General features: G+C 46.8%; 1 pseudogene; it reads right to left on the bottom strand.

Annotated features, from left to right (window-relative positions):
- The window catches only part of LOC109764444 (hsp70-Hsp90 organizing protein-like), a 112,938-nt pseudogene extending 101,296 nt beyond the window's left edge, over window positions 1-11,642 (bottom strand).
- Between the last annotated feature and the right edge of the window lie 8,589 nt (window positions 11,643-20,231).

Consider the following 20,231-nt stretch of genomic DNA (forward strand, 5'->3'; position numbering starts at 1 on the left):
TAGGCCATCTCTCATCAGAGATCATCGCAACTTTGGAACATGCGGGTAGTTGCCTCACAAGCAACGAGGTATTCACCGACACTCATATGCCACGCACAAACTTTCACGCAAACATGCAAAACACCTGTCATATCAAATGTTCAAAACATGCTTGCCTGGTTCGGAGAAGTCGGAGTCTAGCTCGGCGAAGTTCGCGGCTCCGTCACCTCTTCCGGAACCTATGGCATAACGAAAACGGGCACTAACGTGAAAACCAACGCGTGCACAAAAACTTCTCCAATTTTTTTTCAAATAAATCCCATACAAAACTAGACAAAATTTTAAGACTGTCAGAAAAAGAATCACTCAAAAATCCCTTTTTATTAAAAGGTTATAAAGGATTCTGTCCAGGGACTTATCTGTAATGAAACAGAAAAGTTCCGGGGTTTAAACTGAGAAAACAGAAAACGCTTCGGAAAGAAATGCGGCAGCTAAAAAGGGAAAGCGTATTTTACCCGAAGGCGCCAACAGAAAACGGTTCGCGAGTGGAAACAGAAGAGAGGCTGACAGGGGGTCCCACATGTCAGGTTTAAAAACCTCGCCGGCGCCCGAAGACTGCGGTGGACGCCGGCGTCGAACCACGGCGAGTCAGGGAGATCAGAGGGTACCAAGAGCTTCAGCGTGTTCTTCCGCGTCGGTGGGTGGTGGACTCGACCGACGGGGAGCACCACGTCGACGGCGACACTTTCTCCGGCGGACGGCGGCTCGGGTGAGGGTGGAGAACTCCGGTGGAGGGCTGCAAACTTCGAATTGAAGCGCGGGTCAGAAGGAGGGATGCATAGTGAAGCTACTGGCAAGAGATGGGAGGCAGAGGTGCACGCACGGGAGCGAATCGAGCTGGATCCCGTGGCGGGTCGTGGCGGCCGGAGTCGAGGAAGGAGACCTCCTCGGGGCTCTTCCAGTGGCTAGGCGTGCTCTAGGTGGAGTGCAGGGATGGTGTGGGTTCGAGTTGAAGCTCGGAACCTCTATTTATAGGCGGATCGACGGGGTGGCCGTGAACGGAGAATCTCCGGCGAGCAATTACGGCGATGCAGTGGATTGGCAGGAGGTTTGAGTGGCCAGGCAGCATCAGTGGAAGTTACTGGTGTCATTCCCCCGCTAATCTCGGCTGGTCTTGGCGTAACGGCGCCGGTCCACGGTGGGGTGGCCGCACAGGCACGTCGGCGGCAGAGAGCGCGCTCCGCGCCCTGCGGTTCACGACGAGAGTGGCAGCGCGTTCTGGGGAGTGGAAGGCCACGCGGCGAGCTCCGGTGGCTTGGGCGGCGCTGCGTGGCGCCGTCAGCGCCGCGCCTCTCTCTGGCGGCCGCAAAGCCGCCGCTGGCGTCGGTCACGGGGCGGCGCACCTTCTGCTGCTCGTCGCCGACGTCCGCAAGGTGCCAGACACTCGTGCGGTGCAGGAACAAGGGGGAGGGGACGGGGAGCAAGGCGACATCGAGGCACTGTCGAGATCGACAACAAGTTCTGAAGAAAACGACAGTGCACTGAAATGTTATCTGAACTTTACTGAACCTGAGTTTGACAATGCACTGCAGGTGTTCGACAAAATGATTTGGCAATGAGAAAAAATTTCCTGGGGCTGGGACTTGGTGAGGTGACCACTCAATGCACCCAGAGGCTGCCTGATTTTACTTGGAATTTTTGGAGAAGGATTTGAATGAATTTCACCAAATTTGACAAATCTGGTCCAAACTTGCAGCAAGTGTAGTTTGAAAAATTTGAACTGAAGACCAGTGGATCTTCATGGATCTTGGTTGAGGGCTCAAAAGACTAGGAAGGGAAAAAGGTTTGGGGGCAAAAATCAAAGCAGAAAGTGTAGCTCCTTTGTAAATCACCAATGGCTAGAATAGAAGACAGAAATTTGTTTGAATAAGATTTAAATGGAAAATAATCATATGGGGAGGTTCAACTTGCTGGATTTGATGCAACTCATGGTCCAAAGGTGAGGGAAGGTTTAGGAGAGAGTATTTGCACTAAGGCCATGGCAAGAGAGAAATGTTGAAAGTGGTAAAGGATTATTCCAAAAGCCATAATGCAAATTTCAAAGAGATTTTCAAAAGGCATTTTCCCAAGTGAAGAGCATTTTGTCTTGAGTCCAAATGAAAAGCAAGAACCTCCAAGACCAAAAACAGATCTTGGGTGAATCCAAATAAAACTCTTGTCATAAAAAAATATTTGAAAAGGGAGAGTTCTTTTGAAGAAAAATTTAAATCACCTCCCTCAAGTCAAATAATTTTTTTTGAAAAATCCAAATAAAAATTTGGGTGTCACAGGTGCGCCATTACTAAGTCAGATAGTAATGGCGCACTTCTAGGCATAGTAATGGCGCACTATGTGGTGCGCCACTATTATCTGGGATACTAATCGCGCACCAGAGGTGCGCGATAACTATTTGTTACTAGTGGCGTGATAATAATGGCGCACCTATAGTGCGCCATTAATGGCAAAAATAGGTGCTCCACTAATAGGTCTTTTTCTAGTAGTGTTATGGGTAGCGCGGCTGCCCGCGCTACAAGCGCGCATTAAACCCTCGCTACTACTAGGGTTTTCCCTAGTAGTGTGCACCCCCTCTGCAAGGTGACACAAACTAGTTACTCTTCTCCTTGGAAGATAAATATGCATACTTTCTAGTCTGTGAACACAAAAGGATGAGATTATAACAAAGCAACACCACATAATGAAACATGCCGCATCTCTTGCACTTGCACACAATGAAATGAGCATTTACTATGTCTGCATTATGTAAAAACTAGGCATACCTTCGAACTGGATCTCCAGGTACTCTTGGAGAGCCTACTTTAGTGTACAGCCAAACCTTTATCTCACCTATGAGTTAGAAAAGACCCCACTACAGCAGCCCTTAGTGTTTAAATCGTTGACAAGCTCTGTTAGAGTGTTAGGTCAAGAACAGCAAGTAATCAAAGCAAACAGTCCTAGTATGGCTGGCTGATGCAAACAAGCAATTGAACAAATGTGTTACCAAATGTTACATATCAAGAAAAGAAGCAAAGAAGGAGGCTTAAAGACCATCACTTGACCGACCAGATTTAAGGGGCATTTAAACATCACTAGTAAAGGTGCCCGTGCATTGCAATGGGCATATTTGAGTGATTCAACATCATGGTATCTAACATATGAATATTCATGCGGCCTTCTCGACTTTCTTTCGCTGTTATAGCATTAATTTTCTTGTCCTCCTCCTTTCCACTCGCAATCCCACCTTGAGTCCTCGACCTGCACTTCCAAACACGTGACCATTGCAATTTGGTTATATTTCAAACCTATCTTATATTTGTACCATCGCTAGTCTTTTGTTCTGCAATTAACATTGTAGAGCAGAATACCAAATTAATTTAGGTGAACAGATGCAACACATTCAATATTATTCGAATGTGATGTGTTATTTGCTCATCCACTCCTATAGGCTTCTTCCAGAATATATGTGCAGATATTATATCAGTGTGCTCTATATAAGTGCAACAATCAGTAATTGACCATCGACATGAGCTTTGACTCCATGGTCACTATGTAATACAGGAAAAAGGAAAGGCCAATATTTCATTATTGCTTGACTGTTACTGAAATTTGACAGGAAATCAAGTAGCGCTACCTCATCTTCTTTTAGACTCCTAGAGCATATACAACAGAAACAGAACAAAAACTAACCAAGAATATACATATCCATGTGCACCACTTTCAGAATATATGACATATTGACTCTGAGATAACTAACTATTTTTGTTTCCATCCATTCAAGAAGCGATGTATTACTTTCAGGATCTTATTCCAAGTTTAACTTGTTTACAAAGATTACAAATTATGTTGTAGCATGATTTTTCTATGACATCCAAAAAAATTATGGTTATTCATATAAAACAGGCAACGCAAGTAATTCTTGGTCCAATTCTAAAATGGGCAGGTTTGGATCTGCTAAAGAACACTTTGTTTCTCTTGTTCCATAACCTAATGACCACACTTAAGCATAGATAGGTTTGTATATATGGTAAAAGAACAGCAGGCTCGAAGTAATAAATCACAGGCAGGGAGGAAGCAATGTAGATGATGGGGGCTTAGCTTACTTGTCAGCGTAGTGGAGGAGGTAGAGGTAGGTGATGGAGCTTTTGCACCTCGGGTGACTGCACCTCCATGTTCATACAACCTACGGCGCACGCTAATAAGTCTGAATATACACGGCGCGAGAGGACAGGAAGATTCGACTATGACCACACCACATTGATGTTGTTGGAGTCTGACACGCGCTGGCCGTGATGGCAGGTCGTCCTACAGGTGCTCATCCGTACCCTCCCTTCTCTAGGCTCTCTCAGGCCGCGACGGCGGAGATCCGTAGGGGACGAACAGCCGCGTCTCCAATCACTGAACCCAATGATGCCCAAGCCCGACCGCCGTTGCGTTCGTGCTCCCGAGATGTCCTGAGCAGCCCTTGGATGCTCCCGGAAATCAATCAACACCTGCAGACAACAAACACCTCAATGTTATCGCACTGTTCGCCAAACCAACCTCTGGCTCAAGAAAGAGGAGTAAACAGACATCTGATGATGAACTTACCTGCAGCATCATAGGGTCCGTCAGGATGTTCTGGATTTCAGGGTCCTGCATAGCTTTGCCCTGTCTCTCTTTCTGTTCCTCTGGGGTAAAGTTTTCCTCTGTTCACCTTGTTGATCTGCTGAATATATCTGAGAACGGACAGCAACGGTTAGGAGCTGTTTGGTGGAATCTAAGATGAGAAACCAGTGACTGATTGACGATCTCTTTCAGTGCTACTTACCTCTTTATACCACCAAGCAGCTCCTGGTTACTAGGATCATGCTTTAGGCCTTCCCGATAAGTTTCCATTGCATTGTCATACTCTTTCATGAAAAACTGGATTGTGCCTTTCCTGATGTATCCCTTGGAGAATGTAGGATCTAGCTCGATGCACTTCTCGGAATCCCTTCAGGCATGGCACCCATCTTGGTGTAACAGGTAGCCCTGTAGCTGTATACCTGAAATATACAATCCACGCAAACAACAACTTAGCAGTTATACCAAACCCACTACAGGACAAACCTATACTGCAGAAGCACCTGAGGCACCATTCGTCATCGACAGGCTAATTCAAAAGGCATATATATACACAGTTCGGTATGTTCTCTACATTATTGGTTAATCTTATGCGGGTTCCTGCCAGATTAAAAAAAATCTTTTGAATATAATAGTGAAACGGTTTCAAATAATGATTTTGCTCAAGCAATTGAGTAACATAAAAGTTCAAGGAATTACCTTCGGATCCTTTAGGTTTCTCCTGAGCGCTTTAGTGTAATGCTTCACTGCTTCTGGGTATTTTTGTTGCTTAGGGAACTCATTACCTGCAGGGCAGTAGCAAGAATAGAGAACCTCATCATTAACTGCCCCAGACTATTGGGGGCAGAAAAGCAGTGTTAACATTACAATTCACGCAGCTTACCTTTCTCTCGCTCCCCATCAGTTTTTTATGGATCATAATACTCTTGTTACTCGAGCTCCTTCTTTGCTTGTTCAACATCATTTAGTCTTTTCAGGGTATCTGGGTTTGATGCTCAGTTAGAGCCTTCTGGAAAGTCTCAATGGCAGCATCGTAGTCTTTGGAAGACTTGGCAAGTTTGGCAAGAGCAGTTGCTTTCCTTATCAGTGCCCTTGAGACCATATTGAAGCCAGGACAGTCAGCATGAAGTTCCCTTCCCCTCTCAACAGTCGTATAACAATCCCTAATGCAATCATCATACTGGTATTTGGAGAAACAGAATATTAGCTCTCAAATCACTAGAGGCATAAGTAATTTGAGAGGGCTCCCGATTCCAATACTTAAGTTAAAACATGTGGCAGTGAAAAATCATAGCAACACTACTGATTTACAAAATCTGCAGTTTATTCAAGCCCTGTAATATCATACAGAGCAAGTCCAACCCCCCAAAAGGTAGGAAGGCAGATATATAGAGATAAATTCACTGTTGTTATTAAATATTGCTGAATGTGTAAGGATCGCCTCGATAGTGAAATCATTCTAACTACCAGTAGTTGAGGGAGTCCTGGATTAGGGGGTCCCCGGACAGCCGGACTATATCCTTTGGCCCGACTGTTGGGCTATGAAGATACAAGATTGAAGACTTCGTCCCGTGTCCGGATGGGACTCTCCTTGGCGTGGAAGGCAAGCTTGGCAATACATATATGTAGATCTCCTCCCTTGTAACCGACTCTGTATAACCCTAGCCCCCTCCGGTGTCTATACAAATCGGAGGGTTTAGTCCGTAGGACAACAACAATCATACCATAGGCTAGCTTCTAGGGTTTAGCCTCTACGATCTCGTGGTAGATCAACTCTTGTAATACTCATATCATCAAGATCAATCAAGCAGGAAGTAGGGTATTACCTCCATCGAGAGGGCCCGAACCTGGGGAAACATCGTGTCCCCCGCCTCCTGTTACCATCCGCCTTAGACGCACAGTTCGGGACCCCCTACCCGAGATCCGCCGATTTTGACACCGACATTGATGCTTTCATTGAGAGTTCCACTATGCCGTCACCATAAGGCTTGATGGCTCCTTCGATCATCGGTAACGATGCGGTCCAGGGTGAGGTTTTCCTCCCTGGACAGATCTTCGTATTCGGCGGCTTCGCACTGCGGGCTAACTCGCTTGGCCATCTGGAGCAGATCGAGAGCTACGCCCCTGGCCACCAGGTCAGGTTCGGAAACTTGAACTACACTGCCGACATCCGCGGAGATTTGATCTTCGACGGATTCAAGCCCAATGACAGGTGCACCGCACGATCACGATGAGCATGATTTAGCTCTGCCGTCGGACAGTGTTCGGGAGATCACATCTGCAACTACTCCGGCCCTCAATCCGGAGCAAATTGTGCCATCCGAGGACGGGTGGATAGGCCCCGCCATGGAGGCCGCACTCTCAGTGGAGATAGAGCCGGATACTGACTCCACCCCTTACGAGAGCCATGTTGCCGAACCACCGGATTCGTCTCCGGCCACGGACTCCGAGCCGCCTGCGTCCGCGCCTGTCGAATCCGATTGGGCGCCGATCATGGAGTTTACCTCTTCGGATATCTTTCAGCACTCGCCTTTCGGCGACGTGCTAAATTCATTAAGGTCTCTCTCCTTGTCAGGAGAACCTTGGCCGAACTATGTCCGGCTAGAATGGGATGCGGACGACGAAGAAATTCGCTACCCACCCACCACCCACTTAGTAGCCTCTGTCAATGATTTAACCGACATGCTCGATTTCGACTCCGAAGACATTGACGGCATGGACGACGATGCAGGAGAGGAACAGGAACCAGTGCCCACAGGGCGCTGGATAGCCACTTCATCACATGACATATACATGGTGGATACACCCAAAGAAAACAATGATGAAGAACGGTAGGATGCAGCGAAGGATAGATCCCTCGAGAAGCAAACAAAGCGTCGGCGTAGGCACCGCTCCAAATCCCGCCTCGGCAAAAACAGCGATAACAGCGCAAGAGAAAATAACACCCCAGTCGACTCCAGAGGAAACGATGACCACATCGACCCAGCGGCAGAGCACGATGAAACTGCAAATGGCGAACATAGTACGGATCCGCTGTCCGAACACGGCGACGCCGAGGATAAAGCTCATCGACCTCCCTCCGGGGAGGAAAACAGTCCGGATGAAGATGCACACATCATCCCAGAAAGGCACTTGGAACAAGAGAACCTCCACAGAAGGCTTATTGCCACAGCGAGGAGTCTGAAGAAGCAGAAGCAAAGGCTTAAGGCCGCACAAAATACGCTCAACAGCAGATGGAACAAAGTGCTCGACAACGAAGAAAAGTATGGTGGAAGTTACCACACAAAGAGCTATCCAAAGCGCAAGCTATCGCCCGAATTCGACGATGAGGCCTTAGGGCCCACACAGCCAAAAAAGTAAAACGGCCAACCGGTCGGATCAACCACCTTGTGGCCGCGATAGAGCAGCTAACAAGGCCGCACATAAGTCAAGACACGATCTACGTGAGGACTTGCGCCAAAAATCCAGTATTACCAGATCCATCTATGAATCTAGGAAGCACGCTACGGCACAAAATCAAAACCGAATACTACAACCGTCCGAACGCCATGATACATCCAAGTACAGGGGTGCCGCACACCCCTTATGTTTCACCGATGAGGTGCTGGACCACGAATTTCCAGAAGGATTCAAACCAGTGAACATAGAGGCGTACGACGGGACCACAGACCCTGGGGTCTGGATTGAGGACTTTATCCTCCATATCCATATGGCTCGCGGAGACGATCTCCACGCCATCAAGTACTTGCCCCTCAAGCTTAAAGGACCAGCTCGGCACTGGCTGAAAAGCCTCCCCGAAAACTCAATTGGAAATTGGGAGGAGCTCGAGTATGCTTTTCGGGCTAATTTTCAAGGGACCTATGTCCGACCTCCGGATGCAGACGATTTAAGTCATATAATTCAACAGCCCGGAGAGTCAGCTTGAAAGCTTTGGAACAGGTTTCTCACTAAGAAGAACCAAATCGTCGACTGCCCGGACGCCGAAGCCTTAGCAGCTTTCAAGCACAGCATCCGAGACGAATGGCTCACCAGACACCTCGGCCAAGAAAAACCGAGAACAATGGCAGCCCTGACAAGCCTCATGACCCACTTTTGCATGGGCGAAGATAGCTGGTTAGCCCGCAGTAGCACCAGTGACCCAAGCACATCCGAAGTCAGGGATGGCAATGGAAAACCATGACGCAGTAAAAGCAAGCATCAAAATACAGAAGACAACCCAGATAATACGGCGGTAAACGCCGGATTCAGGGGCTCTCGACCAGGTCAGCGGAAAAAGCCTTTCAAAGGCAGCAGAGATGGACCGTCCAGCCTAAACAAGATTCTAGACAAACTATGTCAGATTCATGGCACCCCCGATAAACCTGCAAATCACACCCATAGAGAATGTTGGGTCTTCAAGCAGGCCAGTAAGCTAAACGCCGAACACAAGGGGAGGTAGACACCAGGTGAAGACGAGGACGAGCCTCGCCAGCAAAGCACTGGGGGACAGAAAAAATTCCCACCAGAGGTCAAAACAGTGAACGTGATCCACGTGACGAAGAGGAAAAGCAAACATGCACTCCGAGACACACGGGCTATAGTGCCCGTCACCCGTAAGTTCAAACCCTGGTTGGCCTGCCCGATCACTTTTGATCGCAGGGACCACCCGACAAGCATCCGGCATGAGGGATTGGCTGCCTTCATGTTAGACCCAATAATAAACGGATACCATCTGACACGAGTCCTTATGGACGGCGGCAGTAGTCTTAATCTGATATATCAGGACACAGTCCGCGAAATGGGGATAGACCCGACAAACATCAGCCACAGTAATACTACCTTCAAGGGAGTAATACCAGGCCCAGACGCCCGCTGCATGGGCTCTCTATTACCTGAGGTTATATTTGGTTCTCCCGACAACTTCCGAAGCGAAAAGTTAGCCTTCGACATCGCTCCATTCCGAAGTGGCTATCAAGCACTACTCGGAAGAGCGGCTTTCGCTCGTTTTAATGCAGTACCGCATTACGCTTCTCTCAAGCTTAAGATGCCCGGTCCACGTGGCATCATCACCATTAGCAGAAATATTGAACGTTCCTTACGAGTGGAAGAATGTGCGACGGCTTTAACAGCCGAACACTAAATGGCCCCTCCAACCAGAATAAAGGATCGGTCGTCAAGACCGCGGACACGGCTAGACGAGTCCGGCGAATTACTAGCTATAACAGCTTACATAAACCCGAGATTGGTTTGATGGTTATACCCCCATAGACGGCACCAGGGGCTTCCCGCGTATAAACAGGGCTAGTTCGGCTCAACTTTACTTATATTGAATTTTCATGGTTTATCGAGAATAACCAATTTTTCGCACAACAACTTTCACATAAGTTCTTCTCTTTTACAGACGACAATCGTGCTACACCCTTCCAGGATACGGCACAACGGAGACACATGCGACGTGCAGCAGGGACCCGCCCAAAGGTTTCTTTTTAGATTAAGACCCTGTGTAAACCTTTTTTACTATCTCTTGTTGTTCACATCCTCCGGATACTTAGTATAACCGAGAAGGATGCTGACGTTATGGGCATTTCGCCACATCAGAACATTGCACGTACCTGGACACTCGGGGTTCATTATCAAGGGCATTGCTCAGCCCGGCACATGTTATAAAGACCGAATACCTTAGGGAGTGTTCGGCGTCGCGAGTTTGGCCTTATGTGCATCAGCTCCGAATCATGTCTTTGGTCAAATGTTGGGTTTGCCCGGCTCCCGTGTTTTGCTACCTTACGTTCCGCTCTATCGGCTAAGGTGGCACCGGGAGAACTACTGCGATTGTGCCCTGGTTCATCCGGATGAGCGCCTCAGTAGAGAAAGCTGAAAACTGATTGTCATGATAAAGCGCGAGACTGGTCAACCACTCGATGACTTAGCGGAATCTTCGGGATTCCTCCACATTAACGAAGGGCCGTTTCCCGGTCATGTACGTACGTGCCCCGTATTCGGACGAGCGCGGAGGTACCATGGGCTATATAGTAGTCCCACCGTCAAACTCCTATGGCTAAGTGAAAGTGTTAAAGCAATATAGTCCGATTGCCACATTCGCTGCGCTACCACCTCCTTAATGGACCAAGACGTTGTATCAAGTGTGAATACGCGTTTCTTGCGAACACCCCTGCATTATAAGCGTGGGGGCTGAAGCCGACGACTGCAAACTTTCAGGTTATATACATATATACATAAACAGCCGCACAGGAGGCATCATAATACTTTCAGGCAAAAGTATAAACACAGCCTTTATAATTCAATAAAACATTGTTTTTACAATGGGAATACATGTCACTAGAACATAATATTCTTCGAGCACTGAGCCTCTATTGAACGAGCGCCTTCAAGGACTTCCTCAAACTAGTGCTCGGCAGATACCCGGCCCACGGCCGAACTCTGGGTTGCAATAGTGGTGGCCTCCATCTCCACCCAGTATGTCTTGACACGGGAAAGTGCCATCCGCGCACCCTCTATGCCCGCCGACCTCTTCATAGCATCGATGTGCCGCACGACACCAAGGAACCGTTGCACTAAACTAAAATAACTATTCGGCCTTGGCCCTTCCGGCCACAGATGATCCACCATAGACCTCATGGCAAGCCCGAACAACCTATGGAGCTCGGCCCACTCGGTCATTCGCTCATTCAATAGCAGCGGATGCACTGGAACATTGAACTGTGACCAGAACAACTTTTCCACTTCACGATCCTTTTGATCTTTGAAAAACTCGGCCGCATCAGCAACACCAAATCCACGTATGCGTCTGCAGAACTCCATAGTTGATCAAGAGGGGCATACTTCAGATCTCCGAACTTCGTCCGCAACAAAAAGGGCTTCCCAGCCGCGATATCACCAGCCTGATGCAGCTCCTCCTTCGCCGCTCTGATTTTAGAGCGGGCTTCCTTGGCTGCTACCATGGCCTTCTCCAGGTCCGTCGCCTTCGCTCGGCTTTCTTTTTCAAGAAGCTGGTAACGGTCGGTGGCATCTTTCAATTCAACGGCCATCTTGGCTATTTTTTCCTTGCTTTGGCAATGCACGGCCTGTTCGGCTCTCAGCTCTTCGACCGCCTTTAAAGCGGCCGCATCACTATTCCTGGTTTGTTCCTTGGCTCGGGCAAGTTCCGCCCGAAGGGTCTCCACAGCGACAGCTCCATCTGCAGTCACAACATATTAAAGATACTGGCATCATGCTCCTCTTACTATGTGTTGATCACCGGAGAAATCACATACCCTGTGCCTGGTCGAGCCGCTTGTTGACAAGCACGATGTCGGCATCTGCACATGAAGGCGGCCTGACTGTTACCTGGGACTATGATCCTCTGTTTGCCACCGTTCTCGACGGCAACCAGAGTCTCAGGGGCTACTATCTGCATAGGGCACACCTAACATGTGCGGTACCGTCAAAAACATACACTATTTCACGTACCTCAAAGCCTTTCAGCAGACTCATAAAAGCTTCATGCAACCCGCTTTCGGCGGATGAAATCCTCTGAATCACTGTACCCATTAGCGTACGATGCGCTTCTGACATAGCCGCTTGCTCCAGAAAATCCTTCAGTGCGTCCAATCGCACACCGGACGGTTCCGGACTCTTTCTGTTGCTCTCCTTAGGAGCCGAATACTGAGGACTTCGGGTGGCCGAGGGATTACCCTCTGGCCTTGGCGGATCAGGAGAAACCCTTCGCGATGACACTTCAGCGTCGCCCGCCTCATGAGGCGGGGTGGCATGGGGAGGTGTTTCGCTCTCCATCATCTCCGAAAGAAGATCCCCCGAAGACGAACTCTGTAGAGAAGGGCTACGATCCGAACTATAGGATATATGCTTCGGTTATTGTCCCCAGAAGTAAAGCATGACATTTTTACTATTAAGTGCTTTTTGTTTACTTACAGCTTTGTGGAGGGCTGACCCCCTTGCGGGCACTGCGCGGCAAGGGTACCCTCCGAGGCAGGACCCTCTGGCAAAGATTTCTTCCCCCGTTTGGAAACCTTTCTTTCCGGGTCTTCAGAGGTGGTCCTCTTCCTTCCTTGGGGAGAGGGAATTTCATATCCTTCTCCCCGGTTATCCTCCTTCGCGGAGGCGTTAATTCCCCCGGTTTGGATGAATAATGAGTGGGGCCTGCTTTCAGCCTCTTCATTCCCCCCTTTATCTTCCCCTGAGGGCGCCTGATAAGGCGTCGGCTCGAGCATTCTGGCTAGTACTGGATCTGCTGAGCCTTCGGGAAGGGGGGGCTGAACACCTGATCATCTTCGCCTCTGTTACCCAGTCCTGGTCAAAGAGTGACTTTTCAGAATGATGTTGTGATAAATAAAAAGACATCGTATTCGGCCATGGGATTACTTACTTGGGTATCTGGACGATTGCAGCTCAGACCCGCCTCCTCGGTGATGTCCGGGCACCTTATTTGTGGTCCAAAGAACAATTTGTACATCTCTTCGAGTGTCATGCCGAGGAAGTGCTGAATAGCTTGCGGTCCTTCCGGGTTGAACTCCCACATACGGAGGGGTCGATGTTTGCAAGGTGGGACTCGACGAACTAGCATGACTTGCATTACCGTGACCAGGCCAACATCTCTCTCGAGGAGATCTCGGATGCGACTCTGCAATATCGGCACATCATTTGCTGGCCCCCAGTCCAGCCCCTTGTTGATCCATGACGTCAGTTGTGGTGGGGTGCCCGAGCGAAAGGCAGGGGCGGCCACCCACTTGGTACCCCGGGGAGCTGTGATATAAAACCACTCCCGTTGCCATAAACTGGACACCTCCGGGAAGGGACCCTTTGGCAATGGAACATCGGCGCCTTTGCTTATTACGGCACCTCCGCACCTTCGTGTCGCCTCTCAATCATCTTCGGCTTCACATTGAAAGTTTTGAGCCACAAGCCGAAGTGTGGGGTAATGCGGAGGAAGGCCTCACACACGACGATGAACAACGAGATGTGAAGGATGGAATCCGGGGCCAGGTCATGGAAATCCAGCCCATAATAGAACATGAGCCCTCTAACAAAGGGATCAAGAGCAAGGCCTAGCCCTCGGAGGAAGTGAAAGATGAATACAACGCTCTCGCCGGGTTCGGGAGTGGGAATGACCTGCCCTCGGGCAGGCAACCTGTGCGAGATTTCGCCGGTCAAATACCTGGCCTCTCTTAGCCTCTTGATGTCTTCCTCTGTGACAGAGGAAGGCATCCACCGACCTTGAAGGTTGGATCCGAACATGGTTGAAGGTCCGAAGCGCCTGACCTGAGCCTTGGGTGTTGGAACTCAAGGCGGGGGAAGGATTCGATTGAGTGCGAGAGGAAAAAAGGACGGGCCTTGGCCTCTTTATAAAGAGGGTGAATATCAAGCGTCCTCCTCGTGGCCGGTTGGGACTTGCCTAAATCGAGGAGTCATACCAACGGGCACGATTGGGTTACCCACATCCGCATTGATGAGAATGCCGTAATAAGGGGGACACGATCTCTGTTTCGACAAGACGTGCCAACAAAATCGCCTCGCAAGACGTGCGGTGGCAGGCTGATTGAGAAAAACGGTTCGAATAATGATCAGGCCGTGGTGTGATGTCACATTATGAAAAGTCGTCAGCAGATTAGATTGGCGGAAATATTATTCCCTCTACGGTGGTATGTGGAACATGTTTTGCAGAGCCGGACACTATCCTTGTGTTCAAGATCTTCTATGGAGTATTCGGACCGGCCTTGCATGCCGAAGACAAATCTGCGCGCCGGACTCATCGTCATTGAATCCTGGTTCACGGGCTACTGAGGGAGTCCTGGATTAGGGGGTGTTGGGGAACATAGTAATTTCAAAAATTTCCCTACGCACACGCAAGATCATGGTGATGCATAGCAACGAGAGGGGAGAGTGTTGTCCACGTACCCTCGTAGACCGACAGCGGAAGCGTTAACACAACGCGGTTGATGTAGTCGTACGTCTTCACGATCCGACCAATCAAGTACCGAACGTATGGCACCTCCAAGTTCTACACACGTTCAGCTCGATGACGTCCCTCGAACTCCGATCCAGCCGAGTGTTGAGGGAGAGTTTCGTTAGCACGACGGCGTGGTGACGATGATGATGTTCTACCGACGCAGGGCTTCGCCTAAGCTCCGCAACGATATTATCGAGGTGTAATATGGTGGAGGGGGGCACCGCACACGGCTAAGAGATCTCAAGGATCAATTGTTGTGTCTATGGGGTGCCCCCCTGCCCCCGTATATAAAGGAGCAAGGGGGAGGCAGCCGGCCAAGGGGAGAGGCGCGCCAAAGGGGGGAGTCCTACTCCCACCGAGAGTACGACTCCTCCTTTCCTTGTGGGAGTAGGAGAAGGGAAGGGGGAAGGAGAAAGAAGGAAGGGGGCGCCCCCCTTCCCTAGTCCAATTCGGACTAGCCCATGGGGAGGGGTGCGGCCACCCTTTGGGGTCTTCCTCTCCTTTCCCGTATGGCCCATTAAGGCCCAATACGAATTCCCGTAACTCTCCGGTACTCCGAAAAATACCCGAATCACTCGGAACCTTTCCGAAGTCCGAATATAGTCGTCCAATATATCAATCTTTACGTCTCGGCCATTTCGAGACTCCTCGTCATGTCCCCGATCTCATCCAGGACTCCGAACTCATTCGGTACATCAACATACATAAACTCATAATAAAACTGTCATCGTAACGTTAAGCGTGCGGACCCTACGGGTTCGAGAACTATGTAGACATGACCGAGACACCTTTCCGGTCAATAACCAATAGCGGAACCTGGATGCTCATATTGGCTCCCACATATTCTATGAAGATCTTTATCGGTCAAACCGCATAACAACATACGTTGTTCCCTTTGTCATCGGTATGTTACTTGCCCGAGATTCGATCGTCGGTATCTCGATACCTAGTTCAATCTCGTTACCGGCAAGTCTCTTTACTCGTTCCGTAATACATCATCCCGCAACTAACTCATTAGTCACAATGCTTGCAAGGCTTATAGTGATGTGCATTACCGAGTGGGCCCAGAGATACCTCTCCGACAATCGGAGTGACAAATCCTAATCTCGAAATACGCCAACCCAACAAGTACCTTTGGAGACACCTGTAGAGCACCTTTATAATCACCCATTTACGTTGTGACGTTTGGTAGCACACAAAGTGTTCCTCCGGTAAACGGGAGTTGCATAATCTCATAGTCATAGGAACATGTATAAGTCATGAAGAAAGCAATAGCAACATACTAAACGATCGAGTGCTAAGCTAACGGAATGGGTCAAGTCAAACACGTCATTCTCCTAATGAGGTGATCCCGTTTAATCAAATGACAACTCATGTCTATGGCTAGGAAACATAACCATCTTTGATTAACGAGCTAGTCAAGTAGAGGCATACTAGTGACACTCTTGTTTGTCTATGTATTCACACATGTATTATATTTCTGGTTAATACAATTCTAGCATGAATAATAAACATTTATCATGATATAAGGAAATATATAATACTTTATTATTGCCTCTAGGGCATATTTCCTTCAGTCTCCCACTTGCACTAGAGTCAATAATCTAGTTCACATCGCCATGTGATTTAACATCAATAATTCACATCACCATGTGATTAACACCCATAGTTCACATCTCTATGTGACCAACACTCAAAGGGTTTACTATAGTCAATAATCTAGTTCACATCGCTATGTGATTAACACCCAAAGAGTACTAAGGTGTGATCATGTTTTGATTGTGAGATAATTTTAGTCAACGGGTCTGTCACATTCAGATCCGTAAGTATTTTGCAAATTTCTATGTCTACAATGCTCTGCATGGAGCTACTCTAGCTAATTGCTCCCACTTTCAATATGTATCTAGACCGAGACTTAGAGTCATCTAGATTTAGTGTCAAAACTTGCATCGACGTAACCCTTTACGACGAACCTTTTGTCACTTCCATAATCGAGAAACATATCCTTATTCCACTAAGGATAATTTTGACCACTGTCCAGTGATCTACTCCTAGATCACTATTGTACTCCCTTGCCAAAATCAGTGTAGGGTATACAATAGATCTGGTACACAGCATGGCATACTTTATAGAACCTATGGCCAAGGCATAGGGAATGACTTTCATTCTCTTTCTATCTTTCTCCGTGGTCGGGCTTTGAGTCTTTACTCAATTTCACACCTTGTAACACAGGCAAGAACTCTTTCTTTGACTGTTCTATTTTGAACTACTTCAAAATCTTGTTAAGGTATGTACTCATTGAAAAACTTATCAAGCGTCTTCATCTATCTCTATAGATCTTGATGCTCAATAAGTAAGCAGCTTCACCGAGGTCTATCTTTGAAAAACTCCGTTCAATCACTCCTTTATGCTTTGCAGAATAATTCTACATTATTTCTGATCAACAATATGTCATTCACATATACTTATCAGAAATGCTGTAGTGCTCCCACTCACTTTCTTGTAAATACAGGCTTCACCGTAAGTCTGTATAACACTATATCCTTTGATCAACTTATGAAAGTGTATATTCCAACTCCGAGATGCTTGCACCAGTCCATAGATGGATCGCTGGAGCTTGCATATTTTGTTAGCACCTTTAGGATTGACAAAACCTTCTGGTTGCATCATATACAACTCTTCTTTAATAAATCCATTAAGGAATGCAGTTTTGTTTATCCATTTGCCAGATTTCATAAAATGCGGCAATTGCTAACATGATTTGGACAGGCTTAAGCATAGATACGAGTGAGAAACTCTCATCGTAGTCAACATCTTGAACTTGTCGAAAACCTTTTTGCGACAATTCTAGCTTTGTAGATAGTGACACTACTATCAGCGTCCGTCTTCCTCTTGAAGATCCATTTGATCCAATGGCTCGCCGATCATTGGGAAAGTCAATCAAAGTCCCTACTTTGTTCTCATACATGGATCTCATCTCAGATTTCATGGCCTCAAGCCATTTTGCGGAATCTGGGCTCACCATCGCTTCCTCACAGTTCGTAGGTTCGTCATGGTCAAATAACATGACCTCCAGAACAGGATTACCGTACCACTCTGGTGTGGATCTCACTCTGGTTTACCTACGAGGTTTGGTAGTAACTTGATCTGAAGTTACATGATCATCATCATTAACTTCCTCACTAATTGGTGTAGGAGTCACAGGAACAGATTTCTGTGATGAACTACTTTCCAATAAGGGAGCAGGTACAGTTACCTCATCAAGTTCTACTTTCCTCCCACTCACTTCTTTCGAGAGAAACTCCTTCTCTAGAAAGGATCCATTTTTAGCAATGAATGTCTTGCCTTCGGATCTGTGATAGAAGGTGTACCCAACTGTCTCCTTTGGGTATCCTATGAAGACACATTTCTCCGATTTGGGTTTGAGCTTATCAGGATGAAACTTTTTCACATAAGCATCGCAACCCCAAAATTTTAAGAAACGACAACTTTGGTTTCTTGCTAAACCTCAGTTCATAACGCGTCGTCTCAACGGATTTTGATGGTGCCCTATTTAACGTGAATGCAGCTGTCTCTGATGCATAACCCCAAAATGATGGTGGTAGATCGGTAAGATACATCATATATCGCAATATATCTAATAAAGTACGATTACGACGTTCGGAGACACCATTACACCGTGGTGTTCCAGGTGGCGTGAGTAGTGAAACTATTTCACATTGTTTTAACTGAAGGCCAAACTCGTAACTCAAATACTCTTCTCTACGATCAGATCGTAGAAACTTTATTTTTCTTGTTACGATGATTTTCCACTTCACTCTGAAATTATATGAACTTTTTCAAATGTTTCAGACTTATGTTTCATTAAGTAGATATACCCATATCTGCTCAAATCATCTGTGAAGGTCAGAAAATAATGATACCTGCTACGAGCCTCAATATTCATCGGGCCACATACATCTGTATGTATGATTTCCAACAAATCTGTTGCTCTCTCCATAGTTCCGGAGAACGGCGTTTTAGTCATCTTGCCCATGAGGCACGGATCGCAAGCATCAAGTGATTCATAATCAAGTGATCCCAAAATCCCATCAGTATGGAGTTTCTTCATGCGCTTTACACCAATATGACCTAAACGGCAGTGCCACAAATAAGTTGCACTATCATTATTAACTTTTGCATCTTTTCGCTTCAATATTATGATTATGTGTATCACTACGATCGAGATCCAACAAACCATTTTCGTTGGTGTGTATGACCATAGAAGGTTTTTATTCATGTAAACAGAACAACAATTGTTCTCTAACTTAAATGAATAACCGTATTGCAATAAACATGATCAAATCATATTCATGCTCAACGCAAACACCAAATAACACTTATTTAGTTTCAACACTAATCCCGAAAGTATAGGGAGTGTGCGATGATGATCATATCAATCTTGGAACTACTTCCAACACACATCGTCACCTCTCCTTTTACTAGTCTCTGTTTATTCTGCAACTCCCGTTTCGAGTTACTACTCTTAGCAACTGAACCAGTATCAAATACCGAGGGGTTGCTATAAACACTAGTAAAGTACACATCAATAACATATATATCCAATATACCTTTGTTCACTTTGCCATCCTTCTTATCCACCAAATACTTGGGGTAGTTCCGCTTCCAGTGACCAGTCCCTTTGCAGTAGAAGCACTTAGTCTCAGGCTTAGGTACAGACTTGGGCTTCTTCACTTGAGTAGAAACTTGCTTGCCGTTCTTCTTGAAGTTCCCCTTCTTCCCTTTGCCCTTTTCTTGAAACTAGTGGTCTCGTCAACCATCAACACTTGATGTTTTTCTTGATTTCTACCTTCGTCGATTTCAGCATCACGAAGAGCTCGGGAATTACTTTCGTCATCCCTTGCATACTATGGTTCATCACAAAGTTCTACTAACTTGGTGATGGTGACTAGAGAATTCTGTCAATCACTATTTTATCTGGAAGATTAACTCCCACTTGATTCAAGCGATTGTAGTACCCAGACAATCTGAGCACATGCTCACTAGTTGAGCAATTCTCCTCCATCTTTTAGCTATAGAACTTGTTGGAGACTTCATATCTCTCAACTCGGGTATTTGCTTGAAATATTAACTTCAACTCCTGGAACATCTCATATGGTCCATGACGTTCAAAACGTCTTTGAAGTCCCGATTCTAAGCCGTTAAGCATGGTGCACTAAACTATCAAGTAGTCATCATTTTGAGCTAGCCAAACGTTCATAACATCTGCATCTGCTCCTGCAATAGGTCTGTCACCTAGCGGTGCATCAAGGACATAATTTTTCTGTGCAGCAATGGGGATAATCCTCAGATCACGGATCCAATCCGCATCTTTGCTACTAACATCTTTCAACATAATTTTTCTCTAGGAACATATCAAAAATAAACACAGGGAAGCAACAACGCGAGCTATTGATCTATAAAATAATTTGCAAAATACTATCAGGACTAAGTTCATGATAAATTTAAGTTCAATTAATCATATTACTTAAGAACTCCCACTTAGATAGACATAACTCTCATCATCTAAGTGATTACGTGATCCAAATCAACTAAACCATGTCCGATCATCACGTGAGATGGAGTACTTTCAATGGTGAACATCACTATGTTGATCATATCTACTATATGA

This window comes from Aegilops tauschii, chromosome 5 (assembly GCF_002575655.3).
Source record: "Aegilops tauschii subsp. strangulata cultivar AL8/78 chromosome 5, Aet v6.0, whole genome shotgun sequence".
NCBI lineage: Eukaryota > Viridiplantae > Streptophyta > Magnoliopsida > Poales > Poaceae > Aegilops > Aegilops tauschii.